This window comes from Apium graveolens, chromosome 3 (genome assembly GCF_009905375.1).
Source record: "Apium graveolens cultivar Ventura chromosome 3, ASM990537v1, whole genome shotgun sequence".
In the NCBI taxonomy this organism is placed as follows: Eukaryota; Viridiplantae; Streptophyta; class Magnoliopsida; order Apiales; family Apiaceae; genus Apium; species Apium graveolens.
The window spans coordinates 79,031,238-79,054,559 of record NC_133649.1 but is presented as its reverse complement, the minus strand read 5'-3'; the positions used below and the strand labels follow the sequence as shown (position 1 = coordinate 79,054,559).

The 23,322-nt window shown below is 35.0% G+C and overlaps 1 long non-coding RNA gene and 1 pseudogene across 1 annotated transcript; one reads left to right on the top strand and one right to left on the bottom strand.

Moving 5' to 3' along the window:
• The first annotated feature begins 4,258 nt into the window (after positions 1-4,258).
• On the top strand, positions 4,259-7,005 carry LOC141712479 (uncharacterized). Its single transcript, XR_012571612.1, has 2 exons — positions 4,259-4,380; positions 4,701-7,005. It is a non-coding gene; the product is annotated as an uncharacterized LOC141712479 (long non-coding RNA).
• A 926-nt stretch (positions 7,006-7,931) lies between these two features.
• LOC141714372 (formin-like protein 18) overlaps positions 7,932-23,322 on the bottom strand; it is a 59,773-nt pseudogene continuing 44,382 nt past the window's right edge.

Below are 23,322 nucleotides of genomic sequence, written 5' to 3'. Positions count from 1 at the left end.
CCATCAGGCTGATCCATATAAATCTCTTCTTCAAGTTCACCATGAAGAAAAGCCGTCTTTACATCCATCTGATGGATGATAAGACCATGGACTGAAGCCAATGCTATAAGCATTCGGATTGTTACCATTCTTGCAACCGGAGAGTATGTATCAAAATAATCAATTCCTTCCTTTTGCTTAAAACCCTTAGCTACCAGTCTAGCTTTGTACTTATCTATTGAGCCGTCAGGATTCAACTTCCTTTTAAAGACCCATTTGCACCCAATAGTAGAACACCCAGGAGGGAGATCAACCAACTCCCATGTTCCATTGGAAACAATAGAGTCAATTTCACTCTTGACAGCGCCCTTCCAGTGCCTTGACTCAGAAGAATCCATAGCTTGCCGGAAAGTTAAAGGTTCGTCCTCGATATTGTAAGTGATGAAATCACCTCCAAAATCCTTGACTACCTTTGCACGCTTACTCCTCCTTGGTTCCTCTAATTCCTTAGGAATAGAGCTACTACTAGGTTCCGCCCCCACATTTGTCATCTTTTCCACATGATCAGGAATAGAACTTGATGTGTGAGTAAGATCTTCCTCAGAAGTCGTTTCAGGTATTCCAGGTATTCCAGTCTTCATAGGGTAGACATCCTCAAAGAATGTCGCATCTCGAAATTCAACTATCGTGTTTGCCACTATACCATCTATGTCAGATTTTAACACTAAAAATCTCATAGCTGTAGTGGTTTCAAGATAGCCCAGAAAGATACAGTCAACAGTCTTTGGACCTAGTTTCTTTCTCTTGTGTTCAGGTACAAGTACCTTAGCAAGGCACCCCCACACACGAAGATACTTAAGACTAGTCATCCTGCCTTTCCATAACTCCAAGGGTGTTTTATCCATGTGTTTCAGAGGGACTCTATTCAAAATATGGCAAGCCGTATTTAGAGCCTCTCCCCACATGTATTTAGGCAACCCAGAGTTAATAAGCATACTATTAATCATATCTTTAAATGTTCTGTTCTTTCGCTCAGCAACCCCATTAGACTCAGGTGTGTATGGTGGAGTAACTTCATGAACTATACCATTATTTGCACAAAATTCATTAAAAGCATTACTCGTATACTCACCACCTCTATCAGATCTCAATCTTTTAAGTAGCTTACTAGTTTGTTTTTCTACTTCAGTTTTATATATAATGAATTTAGTAAGTGCTTCATCCTTATGTCTAAGTAAATAAACATAACAATATCTACTACTATCATCTATAAAAGTAATGAAGTATCTAAACTGGTCCTTGGTCAACACACCACCAAATTCACAAATATCAGTGTGTACTAAATCCAACAAGTCTGAATCCCTAACAACGTTATGAAAAGGTTTCCTTATCTGTTTAGCAGACACACATACTTGACATTTAGAATTCTTTTCTATGGTATATTTTGGAATCAACTCTAAGTTCATCATGTTCTTAAGAGCACCAAAGTTCAAATGACCTAGTCTAGCATGCCATATATTTGAGGATTCAATACAATTAACAGTAGGAATAACATTATTATTCAAACTTCCCAAAACGGGATCCGCATTAATAACAAATAAACCATTTGACAAGTAACCCTTGCCAAAGAATGTACCAGTGTGAATAAGAACTACTTTATTACATTTGAACGAAATTTCAAAACCACTAGAAACTAAACAGCTTCCACTTATTATATTTCTACGCATGTCGGGAACATGATGCACTCTCGTCAGAGATAGAATACGTCCTGAAGGGAACTTCAGATCCACGTTTCCAACTCCATGTACTTGAGCAGCACTAGCATTCCCCATCTTCACAGTCAAGCTATGACTCTGTTGATAAGATACAAATAAACTAATATCAGCACAAATATGTACATTAGCTCCAGTATCTATCAACCATTCATTTGACAGATAGGTAGAAAATATCACAGGGTTGTAGGATACATACCGGTCAACGTTGGTTTCAGAAGCCGTAGCCTCACCAACAACCATGTTCACTACAGGCCCACTTGCGGTTCCAAGCACAACATTCGCTTGCGCTACCTCGGTTTTCTTCGCTTTCTTCGTAGGGCAGTCCTTACTCCAGTGCCCAACCTGCCCACAAGACCAGCATGGTTTGTTTGCCTTGGGTTTCTTGGCCTTGTCCTTGTCATTCTTAGGTTTATTACTATTAGCTTTCTTAGCAAAAGCCTTCCTCTTTTGTCCTACAGTTGCTATGTTTACCTTCGAGGTGCCGTGTTCAGTTGGCATCACATGTCCCTGTTTGGACTTGTGTTGTTCTTGCACCGAGATGTCCAGCATAAGGTTGGTCCAGGTGATCTCTCCTTTCTGTCTTTTCAGGGAGAGAGAGAACTCTTCCCAAGACTTCGGGAGTTTTTCAATCACACTCATCACCTTGAACTTCTCCGGGAGATTCATTCCAGACTCCTTCAAAGCATGCACTATCATCTCGAACTCATGCACCTGCTCAGTCATGGACTTATTGTCCACCAGCTTGAACTCGAGGAACCTTGCCACAGAATACTTTTCTAGACCTTGTGAGTCAGTATTATGTGTCTGGTCCAGCTTCTCCCATAAGAGTTTTGCAGAGTAGGCATCAGAAGAATAGACATCAAACAAAGTGTTTGTTAGTGCCGCCAGAATGGCCGCTCTAGCCACTCCATCCTTCTCAGCCCACTTCGCAAAAGCCTTAACTGTTTCAGCCTTCTCTTGATCCACTACTGGTTTCTCATATTCCACAACCGGCCACAGACCCTTTATAGTCAACCACAACTTCATCCTTTTCTGCCAGCGAGAAAAGCCAATGCCACCATTGAATTTCTCCGGTAAACCGGTTAGTTCAACAGCTTGTGGGAAACTATAGGTGGTCCAATCAATGGCCCCAGCAGTTGCACCCGAACTGCTACCACCACCAACGATAACCTCACTTTCGTTAACCATTATGTTAAATTCTAAATAACTAATAATCTCTTCAAGAATGTTGGATATCTCACTAACAAGTATAGCAACAAAGAGGCAAGTGTATAAAGAATTTAACAAGTTTAGGCCAAGACCACAGTTAACAAAACAAAACATGCAGGTAAACAAAATCAGTAACTGAAATAACGAAGAGAGAAAGTAAGATGTACCCGAAACCATAGCTTTCAACCGTGACTGAAACAAAGGTTTACAGATACAAAATGCCAAGAAAATGATCACAGCTGAGTCACCAGGCCTTGCTCGAAGTCCTGGCTGCTCTTGAAGAGATTATTGCCCCCTACCTGCTGCGTTTGGGATGTGCGCAATATCTCCACCAGGATAAAACAGCTCGGAGTTTATGTTAACAGCAGCAACAAAAGCTCCACTTCGACCAGCACCTCAGTCACCGGAAAAATATCAGCACTTCAGGACTTATGGGAGAGAAATGCAGAGAGGTTGAAGAGAAGAGATGAGAATGTAGTGTGTGTTATCATTCATTCAGTTTAGCCTCTATTTATAGGAGAGGAAAAATGAAACTGTCCACACACTTAATGTCTGAATTAAACTGCTCCATTAATAAAAAAATAAAAACTGATCAGATTTTGAATTCATTAATGAAAAAATCAAAACTGAACTTGACTCATCAGTACTGATATCAGAACTTGTTAAGTTCTGATTTTATTCATCAGTTCTTAAGTTCTTAAGTTCTGATTCTGATATCAGAACTTGTTAAGTTCTGATTTTATTCATCAGTTCTTAAGTTCTGATTCTTATTTCAGAACTTGTTACAGATCAGATTATTTGCAGGACTTAGCCTATTTCAGTACCCAGCCCAATAATCCAATCACCGATAAATAAATTCGAATTAAAATAATTCTCAAATAAATAAAATCCTCGCCCAGGTCGCCTCGCGTACGCGAGACGCCGAGACATTCGCCCAAATCGCCCTTCGACCCGACCCGGTCCGGTGCGGTGCGTGGCGGGGCGCGCGTGAAGCACACAACAACACAATGGACCATCACACACCTTAGTAGTTGTATACTACTCATGTGGGTAATACCATATAAAGCACACACCCTCCTTTATTTATTTCAATGTGGGACAAACATTCTCAAATTTTTTCAAGCTTTTCCAAGCTACTTTCAACTCTCATTTCATATGGATTTCATTAAGAAAATTCTTAAAACCATACATGAAAATTTAAGTTCAAATATCATTGAACAATTTCCAATCATTAGATTTTAGGATTAACATCAAGAACATAATTAAATTAAGCTCTAAAATCCTAATTTTCTAACAGCTTCTACTACTCAATCTCCTTTTACTGGTTTATCTCCAGAATTATGCTATCAATTGGTTACTCTACTTAAGTCAGCTCAAGTTTCAGATTCTTCCACACCATCATCTGCAAATTTTGTTGGTAACACTACTCATACTGCTTGTTTTTTTATTCCTACTGGGATTACTTGGATAATTGATAGGGGAGTTAGTGATCATATGTATGCACATGAATATATTTTTACCTCGTTGCACTTATTATCCAGCCCTGTCACTATTTCTTTACCTAATGGAGATATTGTTAAAATCACACATAGTGGTACTATTCCATTAAATGATAACATTATTCTACACAATGTTCTCTATGTCCCAAACTTCAAATTCAATCTATTTTCTGTTCATAGACTCACTGAACAGTTACAATGCTTCATTGGTTTTTCCTCTGAAATTTGTTTTTGGCAGGCCTCTTCTCTGAAGATGCCGCTGGTTCTTGGTAGACTTCACAGAGGCCTTTATCTCTTCACTCATGGTGCTTCAATTCCTTATCATGCTCCTTCTGTCTACCGCAACTTTGTTGACTGTAATAATACTCAATTCTCTTGTAATATTTTTATCTCTACTTGGCACTCTAGACTGGGTCATATACCTTTGTATAAATTGAAAGATCTTGCCTTGTGTAATAAAATCTGCTATTGACAATGACATTCTTTCTTGTGCGATCTGTGCTAAGGCAAGAAAACTCAAACTTCCATTTTCCCATATCACCATTCATACAAGCAATTGTTTTGATCTTATTGATGTTGACATATAGGGTCCTTACCCTGTCGAAACATATAATAAATACAAATACATTCTCACTATTGTAGATGATTACTCTAGGACTTCTTGGACCCACTTGATGGGTTGTAAAAGTAGTGTTTTTGACTTCTTTAAATATTTCATTGCCATGGTAAAAACACAATTTTCCACTACTGTTAAGACTGTCAGAACTGACAATTCCCTAGAACTAGGACTCAGTAATGCAGCTATTGCTTTCTTTCTATCCAAAGGCATCATTCGCCAAACTTTTTGTGCTTATACTCCACAACAGAATGGTGTTGTGGAGAGAAAACACAAATATTTACTAGAAACTGCCAGAGCTTTGCTATTTCGGTCAAATCATCATGCCCAGTATTGGGAAGATTGCATTCTGTTGTGGAGAGAAAACACAAACATTTACTATAAACTGCTAGAGCTTTGCTATTTCAGTCAAATCTTCTTGTCCATTATTGGGGAGAATGCATCCTTACTTCCACTTAATTAATAGATTTCTCACCAAATTACATCATGGTGTTTCTCCTCATGAAATCCTTTTTGGTCATAAACTAACATATCATCACCTGAGAGCATTTGGATGCCTTAGTTACATATCTACACCATCTTCCAATAGACCTAAATTCTCTGCCAGGGCATCTCCTAGCATCTTTCTTGGTTATCCTTATGGCAAGAAAGCATACAAGTTTCTTAATTTGGAAACCAAAACCATTCAAATCTCCAGGGATGCCACCTTTCATGAAAATATATTCCCATATGTTCGCACATCTTCTGGACAATTCATTCCATTATGTGTTCCTGATTTTTCAGATGCATCAGTCCCCAATTCTATTACTCTTGATAATTCTCCACACACACCTACTATTTCTCCTAAACATTCTTCCCACATCCCTTCTATCAATGTTCCCAGAAAATCAACAAGACCTACTAAACTCCCTACCTATCTTCAAGATTATTTGCATACTTATTCTTCCTCACAATGTAATTCCACTGTTTGTGCTTGTACACTATCCAACTTCTGTCATAATAATTTGACACAAGATCCTCCTTCAAGTATTTGCTGTAATACTATAAATATCTCTTCACCACCTCCTATTACTGAACCGGTTTCTTATGAAAAAGAAATTCAGTATCTTGAGTGGAGACAAGCTATTGCAGTAGAGTTTTCTGCCCTTGAGGCAAAAAAAACATGAGAACTTGTTTCTCTTCCATCTAGAAAGATACCGATATCCTGTAAGTGAATTTTTAAAGTTGAATATCATGCTGACGGATCTATTAAAAGATATAAAGCTCGTTTAGTTGTTAAAGGATTCACTCAAAAACAAGACATAGATTTCAATGAAACATTTTCACCCGTTGTTAAAATGACAACAATTAGGACTCTTGGTTGTGGCTGTGAAAAAGGGTTGGCATATGTCCCAATTAGATGTTAATAACGCTTTTTTACATGGAGACTTACATGAAGATGTGTACATGAAGCTCCATCCTGGTCTTCTCGTTTCAGATTTGAATCTTGTCTGTAAGCTACTAAAGTCTTTATATGAACTTCTTCAAGCATCAAGACAGTGGCACTCTAAATTGCATGATTCTCTTATTTCCAGGGGTTACAAGACATCTAAAAATGATTATTCATTGTTTTACAAGAAGACTGGTACTTCTGTTGCTTTCTTAGCAGTCTATGTAGATGATATCATGATATAGCTGAGATTAATAATATCAAGGCCTTCCTTGATTCCACTCTTTAAGATCAAATATCTGGGCAAGCTTCATTACTTTTTAGGGATCGAATTTAATCATGTTCCTGAGGGTATTATCCTTTCACAAAGAAAATTTGCTCTGGACTTGCTCAAAGAGTTTGACTCTCCCACTTCTACTACTGTTGTCAGTCCTTTAGACCTTAATGTAAAGTTTCAACATGGTATAGGTCTCCCTATAGATGATTCTTCTCTATAAAGACAGCTGATAGGCAAGCTTAACTTTTTAACTCATACAAGGCCTGACTTATCATTCTGTATCCAACATTTTAAGTCAATTCATGTCTGATCCCAGACAACCTCACTGGGATGCTTCGTTACATGTGCTCATGTATCTTAACAATGATCCATCTCACGGATTGTTCTTCAGCAACTCCCCTTCCTTTTCTATAGAAGGTTATTGTGATGCTGATTGGGCTTCTTGTCCCCATACTCTTAAATTAGTTAGCGGTTTTGTCATTCTTATAGGCGGTAGTGTTATTTCTTGAAAATCAAAAAAACAACACACCGTCTCTTTGTCTTAAGCAGAGGCTGAATATCGTTCTCTTCTCAGAATTACAGCAGAATTAGCATGGTTATCAAGATTGTTATCTGAATTTGAAGTACCAGATATCATACCTATTCCTGTTAAATGTGATAATCATGTAGCAATTTACGTTGCCAGGAACCCTGTTGATCATGAACAAACAAAGCATATTGATGTCGATTGTCATTTTGTACGTGAAAAACTGGTCTCTGGTTTAATATCTTTATCTTATACTCCTACTTCTACCCAGCTCGCTGATGTTTTCACAAAAGGCTTAAATGATTTACAGCATTGCTCTATTCTGTCCAAGTTGGGTCTGCTTTCTTCACCCTCCAACTTGAGGGGGGTGTTGGGATTATTTGATACAATTTACCATACACAATTGTATTTAGATTAAAAGGTCAATGTAGATTAAAAGGTCAAGCAACTAGTAACAGTTTTTCCCGCCATTCTGTATTTATATAGGTTAGCTTGGTATTCTCATTTTTACTACTTCTGCAACTTGTAACAAACTCTTTCCTGTAGATACACTTAGAGATCTTCTCCTCCATCCTGTGTTTTCTAAGCTTTATGATTATAGTATTAACAAGTGACCAGGTGGGTAAGCAACAAGCAGCATTACATAACTAAAAGGAATGCTAGATCATTTACAAGTTTGAGCATTGTTAATTTACTCATCTTCTTTTTAACATGCATTACAAAGAAGAGAAGTACCCAGTGCGCAAAATTTCCGATTGACCATGGTCTTTTTACATAAAGAGCTTGATTCCAGATGGCTCCAATCTCTGGCCTAGCTGATAGACCAGCACACAACCCACAAACCTTCCACTACAAAAATACAACGAATTAAGATCAATATAAGATATGCAATTGAATATTGCATATTTCCATTAAAATCTAATCTGCTCAACATAAATTATAAAGGTGGAAAAGAAAAGGTCACAAATGATAGGCAGAAAGCACTGGGTTAGTAAGAGAAAAATATGTAAGATCCCATATTCATTTATAACTTGATATATAGCCAATTACACCGTCTATCCCTTCCCCTAACACGTGTCATCCTCCACAGGGACCATGTTCCGCGACCCCTCTTAGCAACCATGCTCCATTACATGATACCAGACGCTAGTAATAAAGATATTACTTGAGCAAAGAAAAAGAAAAAAATAGAGTTATTAGATAACTAAAATAAAAGGATTTTAAGTCAGTATATGGTTTACATTAAAAACTTGTCAGTAATATCTTTAAGTTGCCTAGACTGAGGAAAGCCCTCGTATCTACTATAGCAGATCAATCAGGCATTTAGCGCACACATTGAAAATGCTAAAGAAAAACTCAATATCTCAAAACTTTGAACATTATAAGCATATCAATTATAGAACATCAGATAGCCGAAGGCAGCATACCCTAATCACAAAACTGCGAGCACAATCTGAAACATCATGTTGAGTAACAAGTCCACTTCAAAATTTTAAAAGTTACACACTGTCTCCTATTTGCCATCATTCCATCAAAATCCTCTCCGCTCCTGAACTCCATCCAAGGTCCTGCTTTTAGCAACCGAAGGGGGATTTTTTTTCCGCCGTGCAGTAAATTTAAACTGCTTATCATGGAAAAGTAATTGTCTAAAGCTAAATCATGACAAAAATTATTTGACAATACTGGTTTCAGCACCCTTATGTGAAATATTTGTCTTTGTTTGTTTGCTTGTTGCTTCCTTCTCTGCCTTTTTCTTGTCCAACTCCTGTTGCTTACAGTTTTCCTCGTGACCTTTATTGAACATCCTCACAAAGTCAAGTAAAGTTAAAACGACTACAACAAAGGTCATTAGTAAAATAAAATTAGAGGTTTAAATTTTGGAGAATATGCACGCGGACAACAATAATGCAGACATTCTAATGATCATCTCTAATATAAATGTAATTTGCAGAGATATTAAATTCTGGTGGGTCTTTATCCTAGAATCAAGGGTGACAATTAAATTACTTTATGGTTCTATCATCACAATTACAGAACATATCTTCTTTAGTAGAGGGAGACATTTTCCAGTAGAGCATCATACGCATAGCATCTGGAAGTTTGAAGTATGATGCAGAGCAGTGTTCTAATTAATGCAAAACAATAATATGGGTTTAGCGAAAGGATTTTAGCTTAATCAAGCATAGAACTGATGCAAAACAAACCATCTGACTAATTCTACAAACACTACTATTGTTATTTTCAAACAGCACTAAGGATGGGATATCCCAGCCAACTGCTGTTTGTCTTCTTCATTGACTATTTTATCGAAATTTCTAATTTCATGTTATATGTACATTTAACAGATGACCTAAGCAGTTGAGCAGCAAACACCATACTTATATATAATATATATGGAAACTGAAATGAAAATTATTGACCTCTCACAACGAGCTATTCGCTACCTTGCTCAAATGTACAACAAATTGCATCTTCTCCAAAGTAAAGAATTAATGCAAACAATACTACTGTTATTCTTAAACAGCACCACCGGTGGGATATCCTACCCAACTGCTGTTTGTCTTCATCATTGACTTTTTTTATCAAATGTTTTAATTTCAGATGTTATATGTAAATGTAAAAGATGACTTGAGCAGTTGAGCTACAAACACCATATATACATAGCAACTTAAATGAAAATTATTGACATCACACAACGAGCTAATCACTCATGTAGCATTAGATACCTTGCTCAAATGTACAACGAGCTGCATCTTCTCCAAAGTAAAGAATTGATGCATCTATGTTTCTTCCCTTAAAATAAATATAAGTGTTAGAAATAGTAGGTTCGGAACAAAAACAAATTATGATAGACATAAAAGGGGACCCTCAAGCTGACTTTTAAAAAATGTTAGAGCAAAGGAACTCCCTTGAAACCTGAGTAGCATTGACAGATAAATTAGAGAACCGACAAGGTTAGGCAATGAACAAGAAAATGTAGATTTGAACAAGAATTTCAAGTATGGCACCTTAAACTGACTTTGAGATCCATTATAGTTTCAACAATCCAGCTTATTAGTTTTAAGATTCCAGAAATCCTAAATATGAATTTTGAGTTTGTGCAGTTTGTAATGAGAAACCAAAATCATAAAATGTTTTTTGTCTTTTCTATAATATATGTCTACCCCTTTATCCCAAAGAGGGTGTATAAATTACAGAGCGGTTAGGTTAGGTCAACTTAGACTAGAAATCTTATCCATTAACAATAATGCCTTTTATAAGCGGCCACATGCTAGAAAGGATTTAATTAGTTGTAACAATAATCGTTCCCCTGGGGCGGTTACTGGGACAACAACTTTTCTAACCTTTGTTCAGAATTATTATTCAAGGCAATCACTGTTACACTCCCGTAGAAACAAACTTGTTCTTCGGTTTCCACTACACGAACCCACAAAAGCTTTCTTTGTTGTATATAAAGCAATCGCATTCAACTCTCCAACATTAAAAAGCTCTACTTTTCTCTGTTTATCGCGACAAGGAAGCACTGCGGTTATTATCATCCCATCAATTTTTGGTCCAAGACAGTTTCAGATATTTCATTCAAGATTTGAGTAGTTGTGGCCGCAAGAGAGAAATACGTGTCAATTATCTCTATGTTAATATCTATATGTTGGTAAACCCCATAAAAATTTGTTCAAAAGGCAACAAAGGCATTAATGAGGATGAAAGAAGGGTTCAATATTCTCATCGGAGAATATCATAAGGACATATGTCATTATCATCAGATCTGGTTTGGTAAGGACGATCATCGACGATCGTCGTATGTATTATACCTTTTTCTCTTTAGTTCCTTGTATGTTATTATATTTTGTTACATGTTAGTTACACCATTTTTTTCCCTCAATCGTTCATTTTTGTGAAGAAGATATTCGACGATAGTTAATAGTAGGTCCTGATCGTTCATGGTAAATCCCATGTGAAGAAAGTTATGGGCTCAGATAACGCATATTTACACATTTCTCGTCTTGCACTAAAGCCGGGGGTCTTCACGGAAACAGCCTCCCTATTTTTCGGAATGAGGGCATGTTTTGCGTAAATCTTACCCTACTCAGAACCCGCTCTAAGCGGGTTCATACTTAGTATGTTTGGTTTGGTTTATGCTAGAGAGGATTTAAGTAGTGTCATTTTACTGCAGCAAAGAATAAGAATTGGATCACGGCATACCATTATGACTACTTAAAATGAATAGTTTAGAGTTAGAATTGCCCGAGTCAGGGACACCATGTCATCAAAAGCACTACTTATTATCTTCTTTTTTAACATGATTATTACTTCCATATTCCATTTTTATGCTTAATTGCTTATATCAGGATGGAAGATGGTGGAGGTGATAACTTTTTACTATATTTACCAATCTTCTGCTTTCTAATTCTAATTCTGAACCATTTGAATGACGATATCTAACACATGGAAATTAAAACTAAAACAAAGACTAACATTAAGTTGCCTAGCATGGATGGAATCTGACTCTTCAATCTAAAATTAATCAATAATTATTTTGAAGTACCCGATCTTGACAAATATGATGGATATTAGTTTTTTAATATTTTATATATTTAAAACCTCAATAGATAAATACCCTTGGGAGAGGAGAACTTTTATTTATTATCGCTTTAAAAAATACACAATGCCTTTTATGAGTGACCAGAGCATTCTACGAGGTAATTCATTGATTGAATATTCATTTATCGAAGTTCTATTACATTCTTATTGCGAAAACTGGGAAAAAAAAACAAGACCATCTCATTCAGGTAATGAAAGCATATCACGGGTGGTGTGCATAAATTACCTTTTGAAATTTTTCCGACACGGGTCCGTCACTTTCAGACAAGGACAATTCCTGGACTACCTTCTCCAAACCTTTGCAGATAGCTTGCAATTCCTCCGCCAAAATTTTTACTTGTATCTGTAGGAAATTGAATGTCAAATCAAAATATTGTCAATGTTACCCGTAACTTAGTCTTAGAAGTCGCTCGTAAATTCAAACCTTTGCTAAAGATGTCAAGCTGTCAAGATCTTTAGAGAAATCAAGAACTTCTGGCAGTTTGTCATCAAGCACCTAGAAGTGATCCAGAAGAATATAGTTGAGAAAAGATGGCCAACAGAAATCAAAGGAAACTATATGCTCAAACCTTTAAATGACATAATCTTGATCCAGTATCTAATCTCACAAGATATTTCTCTACATAAACAAAAATATAGTAAAAAAACAAAAAACGCGATGCAGGGTTCACATCTATTATACTATACTTATATCTATCTATACTACATTATACTATTATCATGGCCAACAGAAATCAAAGGAAACTATATGCTCAAACCTTTAAATGACATAATCTTGATCCAGTATCTAATCTCACAAGATATTTCTCTACATAAACAAAAATATAGTAAAAAAACAAAAAACGCGATGCAGGGTTCACATCTATTATACTATACTTATATCTATCTATACTACACTATACTATTATCATGGCCAACAGAAATCAAAGGAAACTATATGCTTAAACCTTTAAATGACATAATCTTGATCCAGTATCTAATCTCACAAGATATTTCTCTACATAAACAAAAATATAGTAAAAAAACAAAAAACGCGATGCAGGGTTCACATCTATTATACTATACTTATATCTATCTATACTACACTATACTATTATCATGGCCAACAGAAATCAAAGGAAACTATATGCTCAAACCTTTAAATGACATAATCTTGATCCAGTATCTAATCTCACAAGATATTTCTCTACATAAACAAAAATATAGTAAAAAAACAAAAAACGCGATGCAGGGTTCACATCTATTATACTATACTTATATCTATCTATACTACACTATACTATTATCATGGCCAACAGAAATCAAAGGAAACTATATGCTCAAACCTTTAAATGACATAATCTTGATCCAGTATCTAATCTCACAAGATATTTCTCTACATAAACAAAAATATAGTAAAAAAACAAAAAACGCGATGCAGGGTTCACATCTATTATACTATACTTATATCTATCTATACTACACTATACTATTATCATGGCCAACAGAAATCAAAGGAAACTATATGCTCAAACCTTTAAATGACATAATCTTGATCCAGTATCTAATCTCACAAGATATTTCTCTACATAAACAAAAATATAGTAAAAAAACAAAAAACGCGATGCAGGGTTCACATCTATTATACTATACTTATATCTATCTATACTACACTATACTATTATCTATCTGTACCTTAATATTATCATATTTCGCTTACGCTACGGGGTGATTAATACTTTTCTAAAAAGTATGCCAACACTTTCTAAAATAAAGTTTAAACAAATATAATTTTATTAAAAAAAATTAAATCATGTATCTGATACATTAACAGCTCAGGAAAAAACAAATAAAGCCTAAAACGTAGTTGACAAAACGGTTGTGACAGTTGAAGAGGAGGCACAAAAAATGGGAAGGATTGAGGAGGCTAATGAGGACAAAAAGGTTGATGGGGATATCCCTCCACGTGTCAAGGTGGTTACACAACAGAGCTCGGGTGGATCCACTGTCAACATTCCTTAGCTGGGGACTCTACATTTACATTTCATTTCATCTGTCATTTCATATGAGTTTTCATGTATAAGACAATATAAGTAGCACAGGAGGGCCAGGGGAAAAACAACCATTATGATTATCTTGTGTAAAATATTTATATTTTCTCTATTCAGTCATTCTCTGTAATCTCATTTATATCAGATTATTCTTAACGGGACTGTTTTTCTTTGTGGCTATTCCCCTAAGAATTTATCATCTAGTTTCAACTCTGTCATATAGAGTTCTGGCTAGTTATCTTTCAGTATTATATCACTGGTATCAGAGCTAATCGAACCTTGGAGTTATGGGTCAAGGCCGGAACACCAGATCTGGAACATCTGACGATGAAGGAGGAGAAGTGTCAGATTTGGGTCGTATGGAGGTAAGTCTAAGGACTCTCTTCGAAGCTCAAAATCAACGTTTAGTACAAACCTGCAATAATAATAATCTGAATATAGAATAGAATGCTAAATCCATCTCTGAGCTCAATGATTTGTTGTTGGGTTTATCTGTGCAAGTTGCTAAATTAGTAGCCTCTGAGAATAAAGACTCCGCCCATACTACATCCCCACCCTTAGATAGGGAATCTCCCCACACTGAGCACCAGGCTAGATATCTTCTTTTTCTGTTAGAATGACTAAGGTGGAATTCCCAAAGTTTGATGGAAATGAACTCAGGTCTTGGTTGTATAAATGTAACCAATTTTTTCAAATTGATAATATCCCCGATCACCAAAAAGTGAGGCTGGCAGTTATTCATTTAGAAGGAAAAACCCTTCTATGGCACCAGACTTATATGCAAAGATGCAACAATGTTATGCCTACTTGGAGCCAGTATACAACTGACATTACTGTTAGGTTTGGTGACTTATATGATGACCCGATGGCTGATTTAAAAGCACTCAGGAAAACTGGTATTGTCCAGGATTACCATGATGAGTTTGATACTCTTACTAGTAGGTTGACTCTACCTGAAGATTACCTACTTAACTGCTATCTAGGTGGGTTGGAAGATGATGTGCAATTATCGGTGAGAATGTTCTCTCCTAAGTCTATACAGCAGGCTCTTTGTCTTGCTAAGCTTCAGGAAGCAGCGTCAAAGGCAAAGAAATCCAAAACTAACCCTAAATCACCACTATTGCCAACACCTGCCACCCCAAAACCCTTCTCCACCTATACTGCCTCCAACTCTAAACCTTACACCACTAATCCAGTAAACTCAAACCCTGTTAAACTCAATGCCATACCCAAACCAGCTATTAACCGAAGAACCCTGACCCCTACGGAACTGAGTGAGAAACGAGCTAAAAACATATATTTTTTGTGTGATAAACAATATGTGCCAGGGCATAAGTGTAAAGGCAAGAAGCCCCAGTTTTTTCATATAGAAGTCGAGGATGAAGAAGAACTTTTGGAGACAGAACAAGATGTTAATGCAGCACAAGATATACATGAGCATCAATGTGCTCAAATTTCCTTAGTAGCAATTGAAGGGGTCACTGTTTATCAGACAATGATGGTTACTGGGCACCATGGGAAGAAAAACATCCATATCTTGTTAGACAGTGGAAGCACCCATAATTTTATTGATATTTCTCTGGCTCACAAACTGGACTGTAAGGTGGAGAATATACCTCCAATGGCAGTAAGAATTGCAGATGGAGGACAGTTGCATTGTGACAAGATCATCAAGAATTTTCCTTGGAAGCTTCAAGGGGTACTATTTCAGGCAGATGTATTGTTAATTCCCCTCAGCGGCAGTGATATGGTACTTGGAATTCATTGGTTTACCCAACTGGGACCAGTTTTATGGGACTTTGCTAATCTTACAATGCAATTTACCTACAAGGGAGAGAAGGTAAACTTGAGGAGAATTTCTAGAAAAAAACTGAAGAACATACAATCTCAAAAGTTTGACAAACTAATGCAAGCTTCTGGGGAATTATCCATGATACAACTTATCCCTGTGGAGGTAGGCAATACACCTCAGTTGGCATCAGTGGAAGGCACTACTCCTCAAACCGATAAGACCTTAACTGCTATTATGGATCAGTATCCCACTGTGTTTACAGAATCAAAGACATTACATCCAGTAAGGGAGAACTTTGATCATAAGATTCCTTTAAAAGAGGGAACGGATGCCATCAACCAGAGGCCTTACAGGTACCCTACTGTTCAGAAAATCATAATAGAAGAAATGATTCAGGAGATGCTATATCAAGGCATTATAAGGCACATCACTAGCCCTTTTGCTGCACCAATTGTGTTAGTCAAGAAGAAAGATGGGAGATGGTGGATGTTTATGGATTATAGAAACTTGAACAAGGCAACGGTGACAGACAAGTTTCCTATACCTATCATAGATGAGTTACTTGATGAGTTATATGGGACTAAGTTCTTCTCTAAAATTGATTTGAAATCAGGATATCACCAGATTAGAGTCCACCCTCAAGACATTCACAAAACTGCCTTTAAAACCCACTTTGGCCATTTTGAATACCTGGTCATGCCATTTGGGCTGACCAATGCTCCCTCTACCTTTCAATCTTTGATGAACCATGTTTTTAAGCCTTTATTGAGAAAATGGGTTCTAGTGTTCTTTGATGATATTCTTATTTACAGTTCTTCATGGGCTGAGCATTTAACACATTTGCAGCTAGTCTTACAGATTATGCAAGAAAATTCCTTACATGCCAATCAGAAAAAGTGTTTCTTTGGAGTCTCTGAAATCCACTACTTAGGACATGTAATTTCTGCAGAAGGGGTTCATACTGAAAGAGATAAAATTGCATTCATTCTGGAATGGCCTGCACCTACCACTCTCAAGCAGTTGAGGGGCTTATTGGGTTTAACAGGTTACTACCGCAGATTTATCAAGAATTATGGTAATATATGCAGGCCACTCACATTATTGCTTAGGAAAGATGCTTTTAGTTGAAATACAGAAGCTCAATCCGCATTTCAGCTCTTAAAAGATACCATGACTTCCCCACCAGTGCTGGCCCTTCCCAACTTTGAGAAGCCCTTCATTATTGAGACAGATACTTCTGGAAAAGGCATGGGGGTTGTTCTTATGCAAGAAGGTCACCCCATAGCATACATCAGCTAGGCCTTTTTAGAGAAAAATGCCCTTCTTTCAGCTTATGAGAGAGAACTCTTGGCTATAGTTTTTGCAGTCACCAAATGGCAATATTACTTGATGATGCTTCCTTTTATAATCAGGACTGATCAAAAGAGTCTCAAGTTCTTACTGGAGCATAAGTTAACAACTCCCTTCCAGCAAAAATGGCTTTCTAAAATTAGCTGGCTTTGACTTTACTGTGGAATACAAGAGTGGCACAGACAACAGAGCCGTTGATGCTCTCTCTAGAGTACATGTACTGCAGCTGCTTACCATGGTTGTTTCCTCAATACAATCTCAGCTAATGATTGACATTCAAAATCATTGAAAGATAAATATCCATTTGAAGAAGATCATTACAGAAGTGTAGCAGAATCCAACATCACACCCTCACTATACGTGGGATCAACACAAACTAATGAGAAAAGGGAAGTTGGTGATTGGAAGTAATACTGCTATCAAGCAAACCATTCTGCAATGGATGCATAATTCATCTCAAGGCGGATTTTCAGGTATCTTTGCCACCCTTAAGAGAATTCAGACTTTATTTTATTGGTCATGCATGAGACAGTCTGTTGTAGATTATATTAAGAATTGTCAGGTGTGTCAAAGATGTAAATATGATAATAGTGCATCACCCGGGTTATTACAGCCCCTTCCTATCCCTGATTGTGTTTGGGAGGAGATAACAATGGATTTTGTGGAAGGTTTGCCTAAGTCTGGAGGAAAGGATGTTATAATGGTAGTTGTGGATAGGCTGAGTAAGTTTGCCCATTTTATAGCTCTTATTCATCCATTCACTGCTCTTAAAGTAGCCCAGAGTTATCTAGATAACATATATAAACTGCATGGCTCACCCAAGTCCATTATTTCGGATAGAGATAAAGTTTTCACAAGTGCTTTCTGGAAAGAATTTATGAAGCTGTTGGGGGTCACTCTCAAACTGTCTACTGCATATCACCCGCAGACTGATGGGCAATCCGAGGTGCTTAATAGATGTTTGGAGGGATACTTACGGTGGATGTGCCATACACTGCCCAAAGACTGGTCGATATGGTTACCCTTGGCTGAATTTTGGTACAACACCAATTTTCATTCCGCTACCAAAATGACTCCCTATGAAGTGATGTATGGTCAAGCTCCACCTACTCACAGTCCTTATATTTCTGGCTCTAGCCTCATAGATGCAGTGGACAAAAGTCTACAAATGAGAGAGCAGACTATCAGCATATTGAAGCAAAACTTGTGTAAAGCACAGAATATAATGAAGCTGGCTGCTGATACCAAAAGAAGTTAACGACAATTTGAAGTGGGAGAGTGGGTGTATCTCAAATTGCACCCATATAGACAAACTTCAGCTGTTGCACGATGTAACAAAAAGTTAGCATCAAAATACTTTGGTCCCTACTTAATCATCAAGAAGATTGGCAATGTGGCTTACACTCTACAATTGCATGTATCTGCCAAAATTCACCTTACTTTTCATATTTCCTTGCTAAAGAAACATTTTGGTTCACCTCCTGCAAACAAGGATCATTCACTTCCTGATGACTGCGATAATACTAGTGCAACAGTTACTAAGATCCCTTTCAAGGTCTTGGAAATCAGGACCGTCAAAAAGAACAATGCTGCAAGTGTTCAATGGCTTATTCAATGGAACCAATTGTCGGAAGAAGAGGCAACTTGGGAAGAGGCTAGAGGAATCATGATGAAATATCCAACTTTTGATCCTTAGGGTCAAGGATCTTTTGATGAGGGGAGTATTGATACATTCACAGCTCAGGAAAAAACAAATAAAGCCAAAAAGGTAGTTGACAAAACGGTTGTGACAGTTGAAGAGAAGGCACAAAAAATGGGAAGGATTGAGGAGGCTAATGAGGACAAAAAGGTTGATGGGGATATCCCTCAAGGTGTCAAGGTGGTTATACAACAGAGCTCGGGTGGGACCACTGTCAACATTCCTTAGCTGGGGACTCTACATTTACATTTCATTTCATCTGTCATTTCATATAAGTTTTCATATATAAGACAGTATAAGTAGCACAGGAGGGCCAGAGGAAAAACAACCATTATGATTATCTTGTGTAAAATATTTCTATTTTCTCTATTCAGTCATTCTCTGTAATCTCATTCATATCAGATTATTCTTAACGAGACTGCTTTTCTTTGTGGTTATTCCCCTAAGAATTTATCATCTAGTTTCAACTCTGTCACATAGAGTTCTGGCTAGTTATCTTTCAGTATTGTATCAGTATCTAATATAATTATAAATTCTATGAATTATTATTAAACTTAATTTCTGATTGCACCCAACTTCTTTATCATCTCTTTTATAGGGAATCAAATACTTTCAAAATTAATTTGGGTAATTCAAATTATAATATAACAAAATAAATAATAAACCAAGAAAAATTTAACACATTGTTTTTAAAAAATACCAAGTCATCCACATATTCCTCTCCTATTCAAGACTCCACTTTCCTATAGGCTCTGTACCCGCGCATCTAAGCGGCCTATACTGTAGGACGACATTTTAAGATTTTAATTATATAAATTTTGAATCCTTCAATAATATGATATATACAAAATAATATGTAAATATTTTAACTTCATTAGTCTTAATAATATATAATTATTATTTTTTATAATTTATTTATATAAAACAATAAAATTACAAATGTTATAATCAATCCGTGCATCACACAGTTTAATCTTTTCATTCTCTCCCGCGAATCAAGAAAGATAGTTCGGTCAGTAAATGCATAATTTGGAATGGAATCCCGGGATTGAGCTTCTCATGGAAATACAAAAATGAATTGTTAATAAAAAAAACGATACCAAATCATACGCGTAAACAGCTACTATTCATGACTCCCACTTTCTTATACGCTCTGCACCCGCGCAGCAAAGCGACCCCATAGGCCGTAGTATGAAAACTTTTTAAGATTTTAACTAACTAAATCTTAAATTTTTCAATAATATAATACATACAAAATAGTACGCAAATATTTTAATTTCATTAATCTCAATAATATTTCATTATTATTTTTATAATTATTTTTTATAGAATATAAAAATAATAAAATCACAAATGTTATAATTAGTTCGTGAAGCGACCTATAAGCTACAGTGAGAGGAATTTTTAAAAATTTTAACTATCTAAGTATTAAATCCTTTAATAATATAATACATACAAAATAGTACATAAATATTTTAACTTCATTAATCACAATAATATATAACTATTTTTTCATAATTTATTTTTATAGAATATTAAAATAATAAAATTACAAATGTTATAATTAGTCCGTGCATGGGTTATATGCTAGTATACTATTATAAGAGAAATATGGTTTCGTTTGGTCGGTTATTTTACACATTCCAAAAATAAAAAAAAAATTAGCACCTTCCAAAAAAATGGAATATGTTTATTTATTTGAAATATATCCTCCAAATTTATTCAAACAATCAAAATAATTATAAACAAATAGGAAAATAAATTAAAAGGGCATAAGTCTAGAGATTTCAAAAGTCAAAATTATATAAAAATAAAATTGACATCAGAAAATAATTCGCAATATAAAGCAAACATACCAAGATTAAATAAAAAAAATATTATCATCACACGATTACAAATTAAACACGAACTTTCAATTCAAAATGTAAATATTATATTAATAATAAATTATCAAATATTAAAATTAATCGGTGCATCGCATATGTTATCGACTAGTACTATTATAAGCATAACACTCTCTCATTGTTGATTGCATGTTAATTGTTTGGTACAATAAATAAAAGCCGTAAGACATTAAAATAAATAAATAAGAGTTGTTCGATGTAATACTAAACTAATTCTTTCTTTTAAAATGTAAGCTACTACCTGAAGTTCAGGGTCCGAATCCCCTCAACAACATATTATATTTAAACACTTATGTTATTATATTATCTAAATTATTACCAAAAGTTTAAGGTTCAGATACATATTATAATTAAACTCTATATTATCCATTTTTAAGATACAAGGAAAGGATCATAGATAAAAATTGAACATATATAATTATATTTTTTGATTCTGTATAATTTATTTTTTTACTAATAAAAATACTATATATTAAAAAATGAATAATATTAAAAACTATCCGCCCATCGTAAGGGTATAAACTACTCCCTCGGTCCCTTTTTACTTGTCACACTTGCAAAAAACACACATATTAAGAAAAATTGAATTATATACCCTGTTTCCATGTATACCCCTAGTGATTTCATTAAATGATGCGGTAGGTATATACATTAGTTTTAGAGTCAAACATTGAAATTAGAAATGCAGGGGAAGACATAGAAAGACTTGTAAAAATGTATTTAAATATAAGTGAGAATCCCACAGGAGAAGAATTTATGATTATGCATACTGAGTCAGAGTCCGTCGCTTAAATGCGATTTACCTTGGTTCACGTGGTTTGCAGGCTATTGCGTGAGTCCGTAGGGTTTATCCAGTGCGCACCCGAAGAGTAACGGCTGCGGGTTACTTACGATTAAAAAAAGTAAAAAAATAAAAATAAATGAGATAACTATTTAGGGATAACTCTTTTTTTTCAAATATGAAAACTAAAAAGCGGAGGGAGGAATATATCTATCTATCTATACTATACTACTCCCTCTGTCCCTCCCAATTGTTATCGTTTCTGGGAGAGTGTCCGGCACGCATTTTAAGATGAAGAAAAAGTATAGTTCTATAACTTTTTTTAAAAATTTTATTTTTCTGAATAAAAGTTTAAATATTCTATTTTTATTCAGAAAAAGAAAATTTTTAAAAAAAGTTATAGAACTATACTTTTTATTCATCTTAAAATGCGTGCCGGACACTCTCCCAGAAACGATAACAATTGGGAGGGACGGAGGGAGTATATTATTATAAACAGAACACCCTCTATTTGGTAGTCAGTTGCTCGGTACAGTTGTTTGGTACGACAAATAACAACCGTCAGATCTAAAGTCAGAAAGATGAGAACCGTTGGATACAATAATAAAATATTATTATATTAATATTTAAACCGCTCTCATGGATTCAGGGTTCGAACCCCGTCAACAACTTATTATATTTAAACTTTTATATTCTTTATTTTAACAATTTCTACAGGTCGGTCCCTTGAACAACATATTATATTATAATATATTATTTATTTTCAGTCAAGTCACAAATTATTAAAAAATATATATTGTTATAACTAATTCTATTCTTCAATTTATTTTTCAACTATTAAAAATTATATTATAAAATATACTATTAAAAATTATCGAATGTTAAAAGCAATCCGTGCACGGGTTATAGGCTAGTATATTACTAAAACTGAATCATTAAAAGTTTGGTAATATATCCATATTCCGGTTTTGATTAGTCAGTATATTTTAAAAATACATATTAACGTATTCCGGTATATGCCCATGACCTAATATTTTCAAAAGAGTTTTTCTAATTACAAAACATCTTAAAAAATTTGAAATTGTTTTTTTAATCAATCTATACTAATTAAAACACATTTAACTATACCAACTTAAACACATCCTTAAACTTAAGCTAAATATTTTAAAAAGTATTATAATTAAAATGCATATACTAATTTTAGTCAAAATCTGTAAAAGTATTTTTAATTTGGTTAGCAAATTAACAGATATACATATACGGTATTGTAATTTCCCTGTCAAATTGTCAAGTGTGGCCCATTTTGGTCCGAACATCATATCAAATTGTTAAGTGCGGGCCAATTTGCTCCCGCATCTTATAATTCCCCTTTTTTGGTACACAGATAACGGTCAAGATCTTGACAAAAAAAGAAGAAGGGCGTGTTTGAAAAATCTATTAAATGTTTTAATTAATTTATAAATCCGCAACAATTTTTTGTCTACCCAATTTATAAGTTGAATTTATAATTTACAAGCTGATAAGTTGAATGTTAGTAATGACATATTTTTTCTCAACTTATTTTGATTTTTTGTTTTGTTTATTAACTTTAGTTTTTAAAAATAATTTTTTAAATGTTAACCTAACTTAAAATTTAAGAATGAAGACAATTATATTTAAAAATTATTTATTTTAATTTATTTGAGTAAAAAATTCCGACTTATAAGTATAAATATCCAAACATTTATACAACTTATAAATATTCATTTACTTATCGCTTTTAAGTCACTTATTCGATTTAAGTTATAAATTATTTATTTTAAAATTTCTCAAACGGGCACGAAGATAAAGATCAAGATCAAGCACATAATTTAA